The sequence below is a fragment of the Rattus norvegicus genome, chromosome 7 (genome assembly GCF_021556685.1).
Source record: "Rattus norvegicus strain SHRSP/BbbUtx chromosome 7, alternate assembly SHRSP_T2T, whole genome shotgun sequence".
In the NCBI taxonomy this organism is placed as follows: Eukaryota; Metazoa; Chordata; class Mammalia; order Rodentia; family Muridae; genus Rattus; species Rattus norvegicus.
In genome coordinates, this window is record NC_141540.1 from 21,047,467 (window position 1) to 21,068,142 (window position 20,676).

The 20,676-nt window shown below is 37.5% G+C and overlaps 1 pseudogene; it reads left to right on the forward strand.

Annotated features, from left to right (window-relative positions):
- Positions 1-19,527: 19,527 nt before the first annotated feature.
- On the forward strand, positions 19,528-20,476 carry LOC148004490 (olfactory receptor 2Z1-like; annotated as a pseudogene).
- Positions 20,477-20,676: the final 200 nt, after the last annotated feature.

Here is a 20,676-nt window from a genome sequence, read left to right on the forward strand (position 1 = left end):
ATTAATTCAAACATTTATACTCCCATACTCTGACCAGGCCCAAATGTCTATCACAGTCAACTCCACAATTATTCATGCATGCTTACATACACACATATATACCCTATATACAAACATATAAACAAACAGACATACACATTTGGATGGACGGACGGATGGATGGATGGATGGATGGATGGATGGATGGATGGATGGATACATGAGGCAAAGCTCTGCAAGCGAAACCATTCAACCAACGACTTTATTTCTTTCTTCTGATCCTTTTATACCTTCTTAGAAAAAAATTTCTTTAGAAAATTACCTCAGAGATAAAATGTTACATAAAATTGAAGTTAAAGAAGAATAATGATATTAAGTTCAAAGCAGTGTTTCATTATAATGTACTCATTAAACCTTCAAAGCAACAGTTTCTCCAGGGCCTTGCCTTATCATAGTGAACACCCATAGCTTTATCCTTGGACCTAAATACTTTTTCTTGAATAAAATACTGTCCTAAATCTATTTCTGTTTTTTAGAGTGATTATGAATGTTAATTGTGTTTCTTATTATGCAGTCTTTACTAACTATTCTCAGGAGTAGGCCCATTGTCCTCTTGATTCCAAATATATTACATCTTTCTAGCAAGTAAAACCAATTCTAAGAATATTCTTACAAAAATTATTTAAATAGAACCAGGAAATCTATAGAATTAATATCTGTTCATTTATATAGCATCACTGGAAGATAATATATCTCTGGAGGTCTTCAGAAATATGTGCAGAAGGGTGGGTCATTATCTACTGATTGTATATATTTAATAATGCCAGGAAAAGCATATTATTGAAGGAATCTTTTCTAAAATAAAATTCTTCTTGGCCTAATTTTGAGAAGCAATTCTGTTATTAACTTTGACAATCCATCTCAGGAAAATCACTTGATATTTCTTAGCTTCTCCTTTCTGCCTCCTGGCACTTTAGTCTGTAACTAACACAACAGTAGGCATCTGTGACTAGGGCATCCAAAGATCTAGTAAATGCTCAGTCCCACAAGGCTAGTCATTATACCTGGCTTTTGACATAAGCAGGAATCCTGAAGCAGTGGGCGTGAACAAATGTGCTGGCAAGTAGGTGAATGCTGGCAAAGAAGAATGAGTCTTCCTTCTTCCAAGGTCCTAAAGTAGGCCTCAAGCAGATGGTGTGGCCTAGAGAATTCCTTCTGTGAAGCCACAATTACTCTTATACCTAAACTGCACAAAGACCCAACAAGGAAAGAAAACTTCAGACCAATTTCCCTTATGAATATCAACACAAAAATAATCAATAAAAATCTGGCAAACCGAATCCAAGAGCACATCAAAACAATCATTGACCATGATCAAGTAGGCTTCATCCCAGGCATGCAAGGATGGTTTAATATATAGAAAACCATCAACGTAATCCATTATATAAACAAACTGAAAGAACAAAACCACATGATCATTTCATTAGATGCTGAGAAAGCATTTGACAAAATTCAACACCCCTTCGTGATAAAAGTCCTGGAAACAATAGGAATTCAAGGCACATACCTAAACATAGTAAAAGCCATATACAGGAAACCAGTAGCTAACACTAAACTAAGTGGAGAGAAACTTGAAGGAATCCCACTAAAATCAGGGACTAGACAAGGCTGCCCACTCTCTCCCTACTTATTCAATATAGATCTTGAATTTCTAGCCAGAGCAATCAGACAAGAAAAGGAAATCCAGGGGATACAGATTGGAAAAGTAGAAGTCAAAATATCACAATTTGCAGATGATATGATAGTATATTTAAGCAATCCCAAACTTCCACCAGAGAACTACTAAAGCTGATAAACACCTTCAGCAAAGTGGATGGGTATAAAATTAACTCAAATAAATCAGTAGCCTTCCTCTACTTAAACGAGAATCAAGCCGAAAAAGAAATTACGGAAACAAAACCATTCATAATAGTCCCAAATAATGTAAAGTACCTCGGTGTGACTTTAACCAAGCAAGTGAAAGATCTGTATGATATGAACTTCAAGCCTCTGAAGAAAGAAATTGAAGACCTCAGAAGATGGAAAGATCTCCCATGCTCATGGATTGGCACGATTAACATAGGAAAAATGGCCATTTTACCAAAAGCAATCTACAGATTCAATGCAATCCCCATCAAAATACCAATCCAATTCTTCAGAGAGTTAGACAGAAAAATTTGCAAATTCATCTCGAATAAGAAAAAACCCCGGATAGCTAAAACTATCCTCAACAATAAAAGGACCTCTGGGGAAATCACTATCCCTGAACTCAAGCAGTATTACAGAGCAATAGTGATAAAAACTACATGGTATTGGTACAGAGACAGACATTTAGACCAGTGGAATAGAACTGAAGACCCAGAAATGAACCCACACACCTATGGTCACTTGATTTTTGACAAAGGAGCCAAAACCATCCAATGGAAAAAAGATAGCATTTTCAGAAAATAGTGCTGGTTCAAATGGAGGTCAGCATGTAGAAAAATACATACCAATCCATGCTGATCACCCTGTACAAAGCTTAAGTCCAAGTGGATCAAGGACCTCCACATCAAACCAGATGCACACAAACTAATAGAAGAAAAAGTGGGGAAGCATCTCGAACACATGGGCACTGGAGAAAATTTCCTGAACAAAACAACAATGGCTTATGCTCTAAGATCAAGAGTCGACAAATGGGATCTCATAAAACTGCAAAGCTTCTGTAAGGCAAAAGACACTGTCATTAGGACAGAATGGCAACCAACAGAACTGAACCACTGAACTGAGAATGGGAACCCCGTTGAAGGAATCAGAAACAGGATTGAGAGAGCTGAAGGGACTTGAGACCCCATAAGAACAACAATGCCAACCAACCAGAGCTTCCAGGCACTAAGCTACTACCCAACTACTATACGTGCACTAATCCTGGGCTCCAAATTGATAGGTAGAAATGAATAGCCTAGTACAGGCACCAGTGGAAAGGGAAGCCCTTGGTCCTGCCAAGGCTGGACCCCCAGTGAACAGGATTGTTTGGGGAAGTGCAATAATGGGGAGGATGGAGAGGGGAACACCCATATAGAAGGGAGCGAGATGAAATAGGGTATGTTTGCCTGGAAACCAGGAAAGGGAATACCATTTGCAATGTAAATAAGAAACACTCAATTTGATAAAGATGGAGTAAAAAAGAATAAAAAAGAAATAATGAAACAAATGGATTAAACAGGTATTTATATAACATTCCATACTAAAAGAAAAGGATATACATTCTTCTCAGAACCTCATGGTACCTTCTCCAAAACTTGCCAAATAATTCATCACAAAATGGGCCTCAACAGATACAAGAAGATAGAAATAATCCCATTCACCCAATCAGATCACCATGGATTAAGGCTGGTCTTCAATAACAATAATAACGACAGAATGCCCACATATACATAAAAGTTGAACAATGCTCTACTCAATGACTATTTGGTCAAGGAAGAAATAAATAAAAGACTTCTTATAATTTAATGAAAATGAAGATACAATGTACCCAAACTTATGGGATACAATGAAAGCTGTGATAAGAGGAAAACTCATATCTCTGAGTGCCTACAAAAAGAAACAGGAGAGATCATACATCAGCAGCTTGACAGCACACCTGAAAGCTCTAGAGCAAAAAGAAAAAATACACCCAAGAGGAGTAGAAGGCAGAAAATAATAAAACTCGAGGCTGAAATCAAGTAGAAAGGAAAAGAGCTATACAAGTAACCAACAAAACCAGGACCTATTTCTTTGAGAAAATCAACAAAATAGATAAACCGTTAGGCAGACTAAAAAGAGGGCACAGAGAGTGTATCCAAATTAACAAAGTCAGAAAGGAGAAGGGAGACATACCAACAGAATCTGAGGAAATTCAAAAAAATCATCAGATCCTACTACAAAAGCCAATATTCAACAAAATTGGAAAATCTGGAGGAAATGGACAACAACAACATGTTCCCTGAAAATAAAGGCATCTTATTAAAATACAAATTTCTTTGATTCCAAAATTAAAGAATGTCCCTCACTTGATGCCCTGTCTTTCTATTGGAGGTCAACTCTACAAGTTCCCTCGCATCACTGTAGGCATTTCCCCTAAGGTATCTCCCTTTGAGTCCTGAGAGTCTCTCACCTCCCAGATGTGAACAGATTTGTACGTATTTGCTTTGCTTTCATGGCTAACTATATAAAAATTGACTCATTTATGTTGAGAAAAATGACAATGTAGATGACTTGGAGATGGCCACAATGGAAGCTAATAGGAGAAGGAATTATATATATATATATATATATATATATATATATATATATATTTGAGGCACATATCTACAGTACTGACTCTTTAAAGAAAAGAATTCTTACCCTTTTCTGAGGACAACACATATTATTGAGAATTACCTGTTAAAATAGTTAATTTTCTAAATCTATTTCTATATTCTTCCTTCCACCCTTTAGTACAAAAATAATTTCTTTCAATTATTGATGCATATTTGTATATTCCAACTATCCATTCTCTTTTCATATGTCGCCTATCATTTATGGTCATATAATCATTCATGACACCTACCATCCGTGCATGTGTCTTTTTGGTTTTTCTCTTAGGTATTTGGAGCATAACTATGTAAATAGTATCTACAGAAATAATTTCTCACAGCTTGCCTGTTGGCCAAATGATAAGATGTAATGTGCTAAAAAAATTAATAGCTTCATGGGCTTAGAAGTACAAAGTTGTACAAGGTACAAAAATTATGCTTATAGTTTGTAAAAATGTACATCCACTTTTCCGTGCTTCCTCCTTGATAAACATGGTTGACCATATAGACTAAAGGTGGTTTTATAATTACCTCCTTTTACCTCACTCTACCTTTACTCCCATGTGCTTATCTGTATTTGCTGTAATCTTAACTGCTTTCTGATCTCTGCTCTTTCACTGATCAGAGACAAACAATGCTACTGTGTGCAAGAGTCATCTGCATGGAAACATTTCTCCTCCAAACGGCTTTCAAGGAAGCCATTGCCCAACCAAGGAAAGCTGCCCCAATTATTCTACTTCTCCCAATATTTCATTATTAAATCTCAAAATAACTCAAAAATATCATTTAACTATGGGAGGTAGTTTACAGCAATGCACCCATGCTTCTTTTTCTTCTGATTCGAAACAAACTAATATGAATAAATGTTATGTTCAACAATCACATTGATGATAACTCTATTCCCTGTGTTTGACTGAGAGGTGAATAAACATCCCCCCAAATATTCCAGGGATTATATAAATGCCCAATCTCCAGCTTCTACTAAAACTAATTTTCTCCATAGGAGAAAGGAAAAGTCATGGGATTACTGATGAAACTGTTTTCTGGGTAGTCTTCCTTATCTGACTATGATGATTTCATGCTTAAATAACTGTAGATAACACTGATTAGGCCAATGATTGTGAAATACAGGGAGATTTCATGAACTTTCACAGTGAATAGAGCCAACATACTTATGAGTCACCAAGAGTAATTCCTCACTATCTATACACAGGTAAGTGTCGACTTTAAATTTTGTGAAGTTCTTGAGAGATATGGGCATAAAAGAGATAGTATGTGTTAATACCATTGTGGTCCTTCTAATTGATGCTTTCTGTAGCTCCGTGGTTGAGTCTATGTAGGCTTTTGAATGAAACGATGGACGTTTATTTATTTCAATATTTTCTAATTCAAACACAAATGAGGTTTTTTTATGGTTATCACTCATGTTTTGAACCTAAGAAGGTTAGACCAACATGGACACATAGGTCTGCATAACAATAAAATTTACTCAAAACAACAAATGAATAAATCTGTAGTAATAACTTTGTGATAATAGCCATGGGTCTGGAATCAGAAAAATCTGCCCGGCATGAATGTCAATCATCTTTTATTTGCTTTCTGAGTACTAGGAAAAGGAGAATTACCAAGAGGAATTCTCAATTTACAACGTCATGGCGGGGCAACTGATTACCAAATTCAAAAAAGAAGCAATGTCTTCAGGGAGTGCAGGACTTGAAACCAGTCAGACATCAGCTCAAATCTATTATTTTAGCAGCTGTAGGGCATTAAACAAATTAGTCACCCCATTCTCCCTTTAGCCTACTTATCTATAACATAATTGTTAATAAAAACATTTCACTTTAGGATTCTTTCATTCAACAAACATTCACTAATAAAAATGTATTTTGACTCCTTGATCCATGGTAATTAAATGAGATAATTAAATGGTCAATATGTGTCAGTATTCTGAACACCCTCATACAGTAATGGGACGACTAAGATGAAGATTTTATACTATTCCAGTCACAGTGGAGATGTGTGGGAGTTTTGCTGAGAGCAGAATATGATCTGATACCTTTAGTTTACTCAGAGAGCATATACAAAGATCCACATGTTGTCTTTCCTGAGAAAAATGGGGAAAGCAGCACTGAAGCTCCCGGAAGGGGCGGCACAGGTCTTCCTGGTTGCTGCCGCTGCAGAGAGCCCCTGGGCAGCACCCCACGAGCGAACTTGAGCCTCGGGACCACAGGTAAGACCAAATTTTCTGCTGCAAGAAAGCTGCCTGGTGAGCTTGGGACACACGGAAGCAGAATTTCTCTAGAACCGGGCACGTTCTGTGTTTACCGGAAGTCCCACACCCGCGGATCCCGGCCCGCAGCAGCTCTCTGCTCCCAGACCCGGTGAGAGAGAGACCCAACCGCCTGGTCAGGTGGGCACTCCTGAGGCTGCAGAGCAGAAGAGACCACCAACACTGCTCACCCCTGCCCACATCCCTGGCCCAAGAGGAAACTGTATAAGGCCTCTGGGCTCTCGTGGGGGAGGGCCCAGGAGCGGCAGGACCCCTGCCACAGACACCGCCGGACCCTGAAGGAAACAGACCGGATAAACAGTTCTCTGCACCCAAATCCCGTGGGAGGGAGAGCTAAACCTTCAGAGAGGCAGACAGGCCTGGGAAACCAGAAGAGACTGCTCCCTGCACACACATCTCGGACGCCAGAGGAAAAAGCCAAAGACCATCTGGAACCCTGGTGCACTGAAGCTCCCGGAAGGGGCGGCACAGGTCTTCCTGGTTGCTGCCGCTGCAGAGAGCCCCTGGACAGCACCCCACGAGCAAACCTGAGCCTTGGGACCACAGGTAAGACCAAATTTTCTGCTGCAAGAAAGCTGCCTGGTGAACTCAAGACACAGGCCCACAGGAACAGCTGAAGACCTGTAGAGAGGAAAAACTACACGCCCGAAAGCAGAACACTCTGTCCCCATAACTGACTGAAAGAGAGGAAAACAGGTCTACAGCACTCCTGACACACAGGCTTATATGACAGTCTAGCCACTGTCAGAAATAGCAGAACAAAGTAACACTAGAGATAATCTGATGGCGAGAGGCAAGCGCAGGAACCCAAGCAACAGAAACCAAGACTACATGCCATCATCGGAGCCCAATTCTCCCACCAAAACAAACATGGAATATCCAAACACACCAGAAAAGCAAGATCTAGTTTCAAAATCATATTTGATCATGATGCTGGAGGACTTCAGGAAAGACCTGAACACACTTAGGGAAGCACAGGAAAACATTAATAAACAAGTAAAAGCCTACAGAGAGGATCGCAAAAATCCCTGAAAGAATTCCAGGAAAACACAATCAAACAGTTGAAGGAATTAAAAACGGAAATAGAAGCAATCAAGAAAGAACACATGGAAACAACCCTGGATATAGAAAACCAAAAGAAGAGACAAGGAGCTGTAGATACAAGCTTCACCAACAGAATACAAGAGATGGAAGAGAGAATCTCAGGAGCAGAAGATTCCATAGAAATCATTGACTCAACTGTCAAAGATAATGTAAAGCGGAAAAAGCTACTGGTCCAAAACATACAGGAAATCCAGGACTCAATGAGAAGATCAAACCTAAGGATAATAAGTATAGAAGAGAGTGAAGACTCCCAGCTCAAAGGACCAGTAAATATCTTCAACAAAATCATAGAAGAAAACTTCCCTAACCTAAAAAAAGAGATACCCATAGACATACAGGAAGCCTACAGAACTCCAAATAGATTGGACCAGAAAAGAAACACCTCCCGTCACATAATTGTCAAAACACCAAACGCACAAAATAAAGAAAGAATATTAAAAGCAGTAAGGGAAAAAGGTCAAGTAACATATAAAGGGAGACCTATCAGAATCACACCAGACTTCTCGCCAGAAACTATGAAGGCCAGAAGATCCTGGACTGATGTTATACAGACCCTAAGAGAACACAAATGCCAGCCCAGATTACTGTATCCAGCAAAACTCTCAATTAACATTGATGGAGAAACCAAGATATTCCATGACAAAACCAAATTTACACAATATCTTTCTACAAATCCAGCACTACAAAGGATAATAAATGGTAAAGCCCAACATAAGGAGGCAAGCTATACCCTAGAAGAAGCAAGAAACTAATCGTCTTGGCAACAAAACAAAGAGAATGAAAGCACACAAACATAACCTCACATCAAATATGAATATAACGGGAAGCAATAATCACTATTCCTTAATATCTCTCAATATCAATGGCCTCAACTCCCCAATAAAAAGACATAGATTAACAAACTGGATACGCAACGAGGACCCTGCATTCTGCTGCCTACAGGAAACACACCTCAGAGACAAAGACAGACACTACCTCAGAGTGAAAGGCTGGAAAACAACTTTCCAAGCAAATGGTCAGAAGAAGCAAGCTGGAGTAGCCATTCTAATATCAAATAAAATCAATTTCCAACTAAAAGTCATCAAAAAAGATAAGGAAGGACACTTCATATTCATCAAAGGAAAAATCAACCAAGATGAACTCTCAATCCTAAATATCTATGCCCCAAATACAAGGGCACCTACATATGTAAAAGAAACCTTACTAAAGCTCAAAACACACATTGCACCTCACACAATAATAGTGGGAGATTTCAACACCCCACTCTCATCAATGGACAGATCATGGAAACAGAAATTAAACAGTGATGTAGACAGACTAAGAGAAATCATGAGCCAAATGGACTTAACGGATATTTATAGAACATTCTATCCTAAAGCAAAAGGATATACCTTCTTCTCAGCTCCTCATGGTACTTTCTCCAAAATTGACCATATAATTGGTCAAAAAACGGGCCTCAACAGGTACAGAAAGATAGAAATAATCCCATGCGTGCTATCGGACCACCACGGCCTAAAACTGGTCTTCAATAACAATAAGGGAAGAATGCCCACATATACGTGGAAATTGAACAATGCTCTACTCAATGATAACCTGGTCAAGGAAGAAATAAAGAAAGAAATTAAAAACTTTTTAGAATTTAAGGAAAATGAAGGTACAACATACCCAAACTTATGGGACACAATGAAAGCTGTGCTAAGAGGAAAACTCATAGCGCTGAGTGCCTGCAGAAAGAAACAGGAAAGAGCATATGTCAGCAGCTTGACAGCACACCTAAAAGCTCTAGAACAAAAAGAAGCAAATACACCCAGGAGGAGTAGAAGGCAGGAAATAATCAAACTCAGAGCTGAAATCAACCAAGTAGAAACAAAAAGGACCATAGAAAGAATCAACAGAACCAAAAGTTGGTTCTTTGAGAAAATCAACAAGATAGATAAACCCTTAGCCAGACTAACGAGAGGACACAGAGAGTGTGTCCAAATTAACAAAATCAGAAATGAAAAGGGAGACATAACTACAGATTCGGAGGAAATTCAAAAAATCATCAGATCTTACTATAAAAACCTATATTCAACAAAATTTGAAAATCTTCAGGAAATGGACAATTTCCTAGACAGATACCAGGTATCGAAGTTAAATCAGGAACAGATAAACCAGTTAAACAACCCCATAACTCCTAAGGAAATAGAAGCAGTCATTAAAGGTCTCCCAACCAAAAAGAGCCCAGGTCCAGACGGGTTTAGTGCAGAATTCTATCAAACCTTCATAGAAGACCTCATACCAATATTATCCAAACTATTCCACAAAATTGAAACAGATGGAGCCCTACCGAATTCCTTCTATGAAGCCACAATTACTCTTATACCTAAACCACACAAAGACACAACAAAGAAAGAGAACTTCAGACCAATTTCCCTTATGAATATCGACGCAAAAATACTCAATAAAATTCTGGCAAACCGAATTCAAGAGCACATCAAAACAATCATCCACCATGATCAAGTAGGCTTCATCCCAGGCATGCAGGGATGGTTTAATATACGGAAAACCATCAACGTGATCCATTATATAAACAAACTGAAAGAACAGAAGCACATGATCATTTCATTAGATGCTGAGAAAGCATTTGACAAAATTTAACACCCCTTCATGATAAAAGTCCTGGAAAGAATAGGAATTCAAGGCCCATACCTAAACATAGTAAAAGCCATATACAGCAAACCAGTTGCTAACATTAAACTAAATGGAGAGAAACTTGAAGCAATCCCACTAAAATCAGGGACTAGACAAGGCTGCCCACTCTCTCCCTACTTATTCAATATAGTTCTTGAAGTTCTAGCCAGAGCAATCAGACAACAAAAGGAGATCAAAGGGATACAAATCGGAAAAGAAGAGGTCAAAATATCACTATTTGCAGATGACATGATAGTATATTTAAGTGATCCCAAAAGTTCCACCAGAGAACTACTAAAGCTGATAAACAACTTCAGCAAAGTGGCTGGGTATAAAGTTAACTCAAATAAATCAGTTGCCTTCCTCTATACAAAAGAGAAACAAGCCGAGAAAGAAATTAGGGAAACGACACCCTTCATAATAGACCCAAATAATATAAAGTACCTCGGTGTGACTTTAACCAAGCAAGTAAAAGATCTGTACAATAAGAACTTCAAGACACTGAGGAAAGAAATTGAAGAAGACCTCAGAAGATGGAAAGATCTCCCATGCTCATGGATTGGCAGGATTAATATGGTAAAAATGGCCATTTTACCAAAAGCAATCTACAGATTCAATGCAATCCCCATCAAAATACCAATCCAATTCTTCAAAGAGTTAGACAGAACAATTTGCAAATTCATCTGGAATAACAAAAAACCCAGGATAGCTAAAGCTATCCTCAACAATAAAAGGACTTCAGGGGGAATCACTATCCCTGAACTCAAGCAGTATTACAGAGCAATAGTGATAAAAACTGCATGGTATTGGTACAGAGACAGACAGATAGACCAATGGAATAGAATTGAAGACCCAGAAATGAACCCACACACCTATGGTCACTTGATTTTTGACAAAGGAGCCAAAACCATCCAATGGAAAAAAGATAGTATTTTCAGCAAATGGTGCTGGTTCAACTGGAGGGCAACATGTAGAAGAATGCAGATCGATCCATCCTTATCACCCTGTACAAAGCTTAAGTCCAAGTGGATCAAGGACCTCCACATCAAACCAGACACACTCAAACTAATAGAAGAAAAACTAGGGAAGCATCTGGAACACATGGGCACTGGAAAAAATTTCCTGAACAAAACACCAATGGCTTATGCTCTAAGATCAAGAATCGACAAATGGGATCTCATAAAACTGCAAAGCTTCTGTAAGGCAAAGGACACTGTGGTTAGGACAAAACGGCAACCAACAGATTGGGAAAAGATCTTTACCAATCCTACAACAGATAGAGGCCTTATTTCCAAAATATACAAAGAACTCAAGAAGTTAGACCGCAGGGAAACAAATAACCCTATTAAAAAATGGGGTTCAGAGCTAAACAAAGAATTCACAGCTGAGGAATGCCGAATGGCTGAGAAACACCTAAAGAAATGTTCAGCATCTTTAGTCATAAGGGAAATGCAAATCAAAACAACCCTGAGATTTCACCTCACACCAGTGCGATTGGCTAAGATCAAAAACTCAGGTGACAGCAGATGCTGGCGAGGATGTGGAGAAAGAGGAACACTCCTCCATTGTTGGTGGGATTGCAGACTGGTAAAACCATTCTGGAAATCAGTCTGGAGGTTCCTCAGAAAATTGGACATTGAACTGCCTGAGGATCCAGCTATACCTCTCTTGGGCATATACCCAAAAGATGCCTCAACATATAAAAGAGACACGTGCTCCACTATGTTCATCGCAGCCTTATTTATAATAGCCAGAAAATGGAAAGAACCCAGATGCCCTTCAACAGAGGAATGGATACAGAAAATGTGGTACATCTACACAATGGAATATTACTCAGCTATCAAAAACAACGAGTTTATGAAATTCGTAGGCAAATGGTTGGAACTGGAAAATATCATCCTGAGTGAGCTAACCCAATCACAGAAAGACATACATGGTATGCACTCATTGATAAGTGGCTATTAGCCCAAATGCTTGAATTACCCTAGATCCCTAGAACAAACGAAACTCAAGACGGATGATCAAAATGTGAATGCTTCACTCCTTCTTTAAATGAGGAAAAAGAATACCCTTGGCAGGGAAGGGAGAGGCAAAGATTAAAACAGAGACTGAAGGAACACCCATTCAGAGCCTGCCCCACATGTGGCCCATACATATACAGCCACCCAATTAGACAAGATGGATGAAGCAAAGAAGTGCAGACCGACAGGAGCCGGATGTAGATCGCTCCTGAGAGACACAGCCAGAATACAGCAAATATAGAGGCGAATGCCAGCAGCAAACCACTGAACTGAGAATAGGTCCCCTATTGAAGGAATCAGAGAAAGAACTGGAAGAGCTTGAAGGGGCTCGAGACCCCAAAAGTACAACAATGCCAAGCAACCAGAGCTTCCAGGGACTAAGCCACTACCTAAAGACTATACATGGACTGACCCTGGACTCTGACCCCATAGGTAGCAATGAATATCCTAGTAAGAGCACCAGTGGAAGGGGAAGCCCTGGGTCCTGCTAAGACTGAACCCACAGTGAACTAGTCTATGGGGGGAGGGCGGCAATGGGGGGAGGGTTGGGAGGGGAACACCCATAAGGAAGGGGAGGGGGGAGGGGGATGTTTGCCCGGAAACCGGGAAAGGGAATAACACTCGAAATGTATATAAGAAATACTCAAGTTAATAAAAAAAAAATGGGGAAAGCAGCAGGGTAAAGCACAACTGTAATGCCTGTCAGAGGGACTTGCACTCACCCTACTGCTCCATCCCACACAGCAGAAATTAATGGATATTTTCTATATGTGTTTGCTTTTGTCTTCCCAGATCAATTTGTTTTGAGAGTGATGGACCTGTTGGTGAAGTTAGATGATGACATTCTTTTCTAAAGAGTTTGTTGGTTTAAGGTTTGAAAACCATATACACAGCAAACAGAGCATTGAAATAACACCAGTATGACTAATAAAATCAGACTTATTTAAAACAAACCCTGGGGGGTTTTCTCTATTTAGGAACAATGGAAGGTAAGTTTTTTGTTTTTATTTTATTTTAGGTTACAGTGTGTGTGTGTGTGTGTGTGTGTGTGTGTGTGTGTGTGTGTTTGTTTAGCATTACTTGATATATTTCTTCAATGTTTACTGTATACTGAGGAAGTGAGGCAATAGAGATGCTTTGGAATATTTTTACAGTTATATAATAATTGTTAACCTGTGTGAATTGAATGTAATAAATACATCTTAATCTTATCTACCTATTCTTCCATCTTCTCTTCCTTCCCCCACCCCTAGTCTTATTCCTGTATTCTAATAACCTTTCCCTTTTTTACTTCAGAACTTATTTCAACTTACAGTTATAAAGGAAAATATACACTATGGGACTTTATGTATTAGGTTAATTTGCTTTATTGAGTCATACAGTTTCATTTGCCTTCCTCTAAAAAACAGTTTTTAACTATTTTTATTTCTGACAAACACATATTTTTTATTATCAATACTTATTTCTTTATTAACTCCATTTTACACATCTTATTGAGTTTTACTTTAGTGCTTGTGAAAAATGCATTAATGAGCAAAAACATACTATGCAATGATTTCATTTCCAGTTTTGTATGTGCTCAGACGGGGTATGTCATATGACAAGTTATATTTTGAGGTTTTGTCTTTAACCAAAAACACAATAGTGGCAAAACTAATATATATATATATATATATATATATATGGTATTATTATATATGGTATTATGGTATATATTATATTATAAGATATATATCTTCCGGCATAGCAAATGTGTATTTTGGAACCAAACATCTGTTTTATCCAAATCTGAATACTGTTACTTTATGTTGGATAACACCTGAAAAATCACAATCATCCTTCTTGAATATAAATCATCTCATGTGAAAATACTTAAATAATTTTATCTAGATGGAGTGTTTTCAAAATTGTTAAAAAGTGTCTAATATTTTAACCACTTCAATCTGTAAAGTTCAGTGACATAATGAACATCTGTAGGACTTTGAAGCAATGAATTTGGATACTTTCAGAACTACAAATATAAAATTTATAACATTTACTCATATTCCTACTATGGAACCAACTCTCATTTTTGTTTGAAGAATGATAGGTTAGTGAAAGATCATATTAATCTGTGCACTTTCATACTCAAGAAAGATATTTGTAATAAAAATTATTTTGATCCTCATCTTGGATCATGACATTGTAAGAGCTCTTTATTTTTGTCAGTGTTATTATTATTATTATTATTATTATTATTATTATTATTATTATTAATGATTTCCAGGCCATTGTGAGAGCATCTCATGATTTATGTTCAGTTTGTACTTAGTATCATTAAAAACATACTTCTAAGAGACTAATGTATGACTGAAACTGTCTAGGTCATATTAAGCCTATCCCTGACAAAACACTAAGGCAAGGTTTTTCAATTGGGACATTTTTATCTCAGGAGGTTTTTGATTCTTGAATTTCTTACATTAAGATTTTAAATTTTGAGTCCTACTGATAAATGATGGATTAAAAATAGGAATATTTGTTATACAACCAACCCCTGTAAACGTTCCATTTAGCCTTCAAAAGAATTCATAAACCACAGATCAAGAACCACTATTGTAAGAGACAGAATGATTATTGAAATTTCTGTACTTCACACTCTGCCTATCCATGCCAAATTTCTAAACTGGGGGCACTTTTATCCCAGGAGGCTCTTGACTTTGGAATTTTAAGGTGTCCAGAATGTCCTACTGACATCTCACAGATAATGAGAGTCAGGGACTCTGGTAGACATTTTACAATGCCAAGGTGCCAAAGGCTTAACTGGGCAGGATACAGCAATGGACAAAGGGCAAAGACTGGTGACTCTTTCTTACTATTTTGTCCTAAAAAGCACTGGTTTCCTTTTTCTCTGGCTCAAGTAGTTCTTTCTGGTCATACGATAGGCTTGGAATTTATTAACTTTTCATGAACAAGAGAGAAAAGAAAGAAAAATAAAATGAATCATTTATACAGACAACATGTATAAACATACACACTCTTATTGGTCCCAACCACCTGTCTCATGCATACTTGAATAAATAAGCATATACCTATACACATATACATCTATATAGACAAACAGACATATTCATATTACATTTGGCTGATGGGGTTGAGCCCCACAAACGACGCACACAGGGCAGAGCCTGCCAAGTTACACATGTACACTTAGATAGATGTGGCAGATCTGCCCAAACTACCCCTTTATTTCTTCTCTTTGGCTTTTTTTTTTACATTTTTAGAAAAATAATATCTAGAAAATTACCTTTATAGAAAAAATGTTACATAAAATGTGAGTTAAAAGAATGTTGATAATAAGTTCAAAGTATGTTTCATTTTATAATCTAATTATAAGTTCAAAGAGTTTTTCATGGCCTTACTTTATCAAAGTACATACTTCATCCTTGGTCCTGACCTAGAATGAATGTTTTTCCTTGAAAAAAATTTGCCCCAAGCCTATTTCTCTTAGTGTAATTGTGAAATTTCATTCTGGCCCTTACAATTCTATGAGGACTACTCATATTCTATTCTTGGTTTTAACTTTATTATATATTTCTGGTAAAACCAACTCCTTAAATTTTCTTCATAAGATTACTTGAATCATATAAAATTATTTTTTATATTTCATTTGTTATTTTATTTATTTGCATTCCAAATGTTACCCCCTTCCCAATTAAACCTCCTATCCCCAATCCTATCACCTCTGCTTCTATGAGGCTGCTCACCCACCCACTCACCCACTACCACTCAGCATCCCAACATTCCCCTACACTGTGTCATCGAGCCTCCACAGGATGAAAGGGCTCCCTTCCCATTGATGCCAGATAAGGTCATCTCTGGTACATATACAACTGGAGCCACAGCTCGACCTATCTGTACACATTGGATTGGATTGGATTGGATTTAGTCCTTGGGAGCTTGGAGGATCTAAACAGCATTAACTCATCAAAGTCATCTCCATGTCAACCTGCAGAAAGTTTCTCCATAGGGCAGACTGATGCCCAGATATTATTAGGCTATGTAATAGTGATATAAAAGGCATACCAACAGTAAGAAGCCATCCAGGGATAAGTCTCTAAGGACCCTGCATTCTTAGAGCACACCCACCGCAAGTCAAACAAAATGGTGGACCATCTCCAAAAATGTTTACTTGCATCATTTTAGCCTTTCCTAGATGGCTTCTGACAACCAAGAGAGTACTCTGAGGCAAAACTGTTCTTTCAATTATGCCAAGTGATAAAACTCCTGATGCTACTGAACTGGAAAAGGTAAAGAATTATTTTAAGGGCTTGTAAGCAAGAGTTATCTGGATCTAGCAAAGGGGAAATTTTATTTGACTTGTATTAATAATGCATTGGATAACTACAGAGAGGAAACTTATTGAGTAGGTTCAGGGTTGGAAAAAGCATAATGTTTAGTAATAATAGCAAGACGAAATAACTTGTCTTTGAAGATTTCAATATCTTTTACTGTGTAGTCAAGACTAGATAGCTATACATGTATCATATTTCTAATATTTTTTAATTTTGCATTTACATATAGTAATTGTCTATATAAGTATTTACATTTTACTGTGTACTACATTTCTATACTAATATAATTTATATATAAAATCACTGTAATTTTCATTTTTGTGGCATCAGACATATAATTTCATCATGTTGTGCATAATCAAACCATTTCTCACAGTTACTTTGAAATGTTCAATTAATTTTATCAAGAACTCTAATACTGCTATAGAGCATTTGAAAGTTTTTTTCTCTTCCAACTGACAAGTCATCTATAGCCATTAATTATTTTGTTTCGATGATATTATACACTTTATGCCTACTTTTAACTTAAACATATGTATCTTTCTTTGCCAAATTTATATCCCTTGATATAATATTCCTCATCTCTGTATAAGTAGCCAGAAATGAAGATATTTCATTCGTTTATACTATGTGAATTTGGATGTACATAAACCGTGTGTGTGTGTGTGTGTGTGTGTGTGTGTGTGTGTGTGTGTGTAATACAAGACAATGTTGACTATTTGTTTATTATTATCTACAATATTGCTTGAAAGATGGTCGGTTGTTTATTCTGTGTACTATGCTCCCTGACCTGTGAGACTCTTGGAATAATTATACCTCTGATCACTATCTTCCGAAAGGAGTATAAGAATTCAGCATCTTGTGGTAAGCCTACAACATTTGCATGGGTAGTGGAGGTCAACTCATGTCATCATGTTCACACACGAGCCAGTTCAGCACCCCAGCTCTTTAATAAGTGGTTAAATCACACACACACACACGCACACACACACACACACACACACTTTATTCATTTATTCATGTGTTAGCATGTTATATTCATTTTTCAAATATTCTGAATTAGGTTACAATAAAGATAAAAGTATACATATTTTTAATATATTAACATCAAGTGATTTCTACAAACACTTGCTTAGTAAGTGATTTTAAAATATTTCACCACTAAAGAATTGGCATGACATCATTCTTTGATTTAACTTTAACAACAGTGCTAGTAACCGTGGTCTTTGCCAAATATTTTGTGGAAGAAGAAAATTATGTCAACAAATTATCCAAGATCACTCTGTTGCAACTCAAAGGTATCTAAGCCCAGCTTATTTCTATTTTTGTCCCAAGATCATGCAAAGCATATGCATTACTAATATTTCTCTGCTACAGTATTCCATATTCTAGCTGCCTGGAAATTTTTGTCATCTTACAAACTTACTCCAATGTCTTTGTCTGCATTGATGTTGAGGAAATTGTGCTCAATGTCAACATTGCTGGGAAAATATTTTCCTGATTTAAGGGTGTGAGAGTTGCTGGTTCTTGATCTTAATACTTGACCATTTTAGTCACCCTGTAAATTAATAGGAGATATTTTAAATCTACTTCTGTATCATGGTCTTGTTATACCTAAAGAATCCTCTAGGTATTCTTTAAGACTAGCCTAAATAAAGCACACTACTCAAAATAAAATTAAGCCATCAATAATGGGTTGTTTACTGATAACTTCATAACACACATTGTGGAAACCTAAGACTACCTTCATTAAACCTATTTTCATGATATCTTCATGTTTTGTACTCCTTAGAATAGTAAGAGCAATTTTACCCTGTGGTGACTGATAGTAGAATTGTTTCTGTCTATAGTTCTGTCCAAGAATTTATGTATAGTCCCTTGAATGCTGTACCACGTCCCTAGATGCCTCAAAAAGTTTGCCAGACTTCCCTATTCTCACCAGAGCATCCCAGTGATGAAAGTTATATTAACGTCTAGGAGTATATTATTTGTAATTTTTACCCCAAATGTTTTCACAGAACTCAAATGTAATTCTTTTTAATTTTAAGTCTGTACTTATATCTGATACACATTTGTGTGCGCTTATACATCCATAAGCAAGAGGGTTCATTTTTTAGCTGACGGCACACACACACACACACACACACACACACACACACACACACACACACACATATATATATATATATATATATATGTGTGTGTGTGTGTGTGAATAAATATAAATATATATGGAGGCATTTTAATACATAGAATTTTCAGTGTTTCTTTATGTGATATATTGATGCCTAGTCTTTCAATTAAATCCAATTTGCCCAAGTGGCTAGTCTAGATATCCAGCTTATTTAAATGATTCAGTGTCTCTACCTTATAAACAATGGAATTATAACCAAGCTGCTATACCTACTTGGCATTTACATGGGTTCTGGGTACTTTAACCTTGTAAATCACACTTTTTAACTATACAGCATGCATTTTGCCCATGGATCCATCTCTCTAGATTCAGTGGGTATCATTAGAATTGAGGGTGGACAAGAGTTTTCATCAGATATTCAAATGGCTTACTTTCTGCTCTGTATCTAACAAACATTATTAACTGAACAAGGCTCCACTCTCTTACTCATTTTACCTGTGGATGTATACATTTTCTCAGGATGACTACCCAAGTAGCCACTAAAACTTGAGAGAAATCTTCATGAGAGGTGCAAGTGACTTGCCATTTTGGGTTTCTTGATACAGCTGTTGTTCCTTGAGTTAAGCATTGTACATTAGACATGAAGAAGCCTGTGAACCAATCAGAGTTCTCCAAATTTATTTTTGTGAGTCTCCAGCAGATCAGGTTCACCTGAACTCCTTTTCTCTCTGGTGGCTGCCATGTTTATCATTGGCCTTCTCTGAAACACTATTCTACTCTTATTGATCCAGATTGACTCTAAGCTACATACCCCCATGTTCTTCCTGCTCAGTCAGCTTTCGCTCTTAGATATTTGTTTCTCCCTGATCACCATACCCAATATGGTATCAGACTTTCCTAAGAACAAAGTTTTATATCCTTTGCAGGTTGTGCAGCACAACTATTTTTCCTGACCATGATGGGTGTAGCTGAGGGAGTCCTACTAGCCCTCATGTCTTATGACCGCTATGTGGCAGTGTGCCATCCTTTGCAGTACCCTATACTCATGAGATATCAAGTGTATCTAGTTATGCTGGCCTCTTCCTGGCTAGCAGGTGTGCTCAATGCACTCATACAGACTTCTATAACACTGAACTTTTCCTACTGTGCCTCTCGAATTTTAGACCACTTTTTCTGTGAGGCGCCAGCCCTGCTAAAACTTTCCTGTTCAGATACCTCTACATATGAGATTGCGCTGTCCATCTCTGGGGTTTTGATCCTTATGTTCCCCCTTTTATTCATCATTGCTTCACATGGCCATGTTTTGAGGGTAGTTCTGCACATGCACTCACAGGAGGCCCAGAATACGGCCTTTACTACGTGGTCTTGACTTATGACAGTAGTTGGACTCTTTTATGGTGCAGCAGTGTTCATATACATGGTACCTGGTTCATACCACAGCCCACATCAAGACAACATGATCAACCTTTCTACGGCCTTGTCACCCCTACTCTCAACCCTCTCATCTACAGTCTGAGGAACCGAGAGTTGCACATTGCTTTGCTAAAATTATCAGCAGATTTGGACACAAACGAGTGACAATTATATGAAACTGAAAGAGCAATTCAAATGGTGATTAATCCCACTAAATTTCTAATTTTTTTCTATCTGTAGTACAACTACAAAGGACTTGTGGACCCTAACTCTCATTGCGATTATGTGAAGTACAGATAAGAGTGTCAGTCAGTTTTAATTTATAATCTCTCTGGTATTGAAATGTCTTCATAGATGAAATGCACTATTTTGGAAA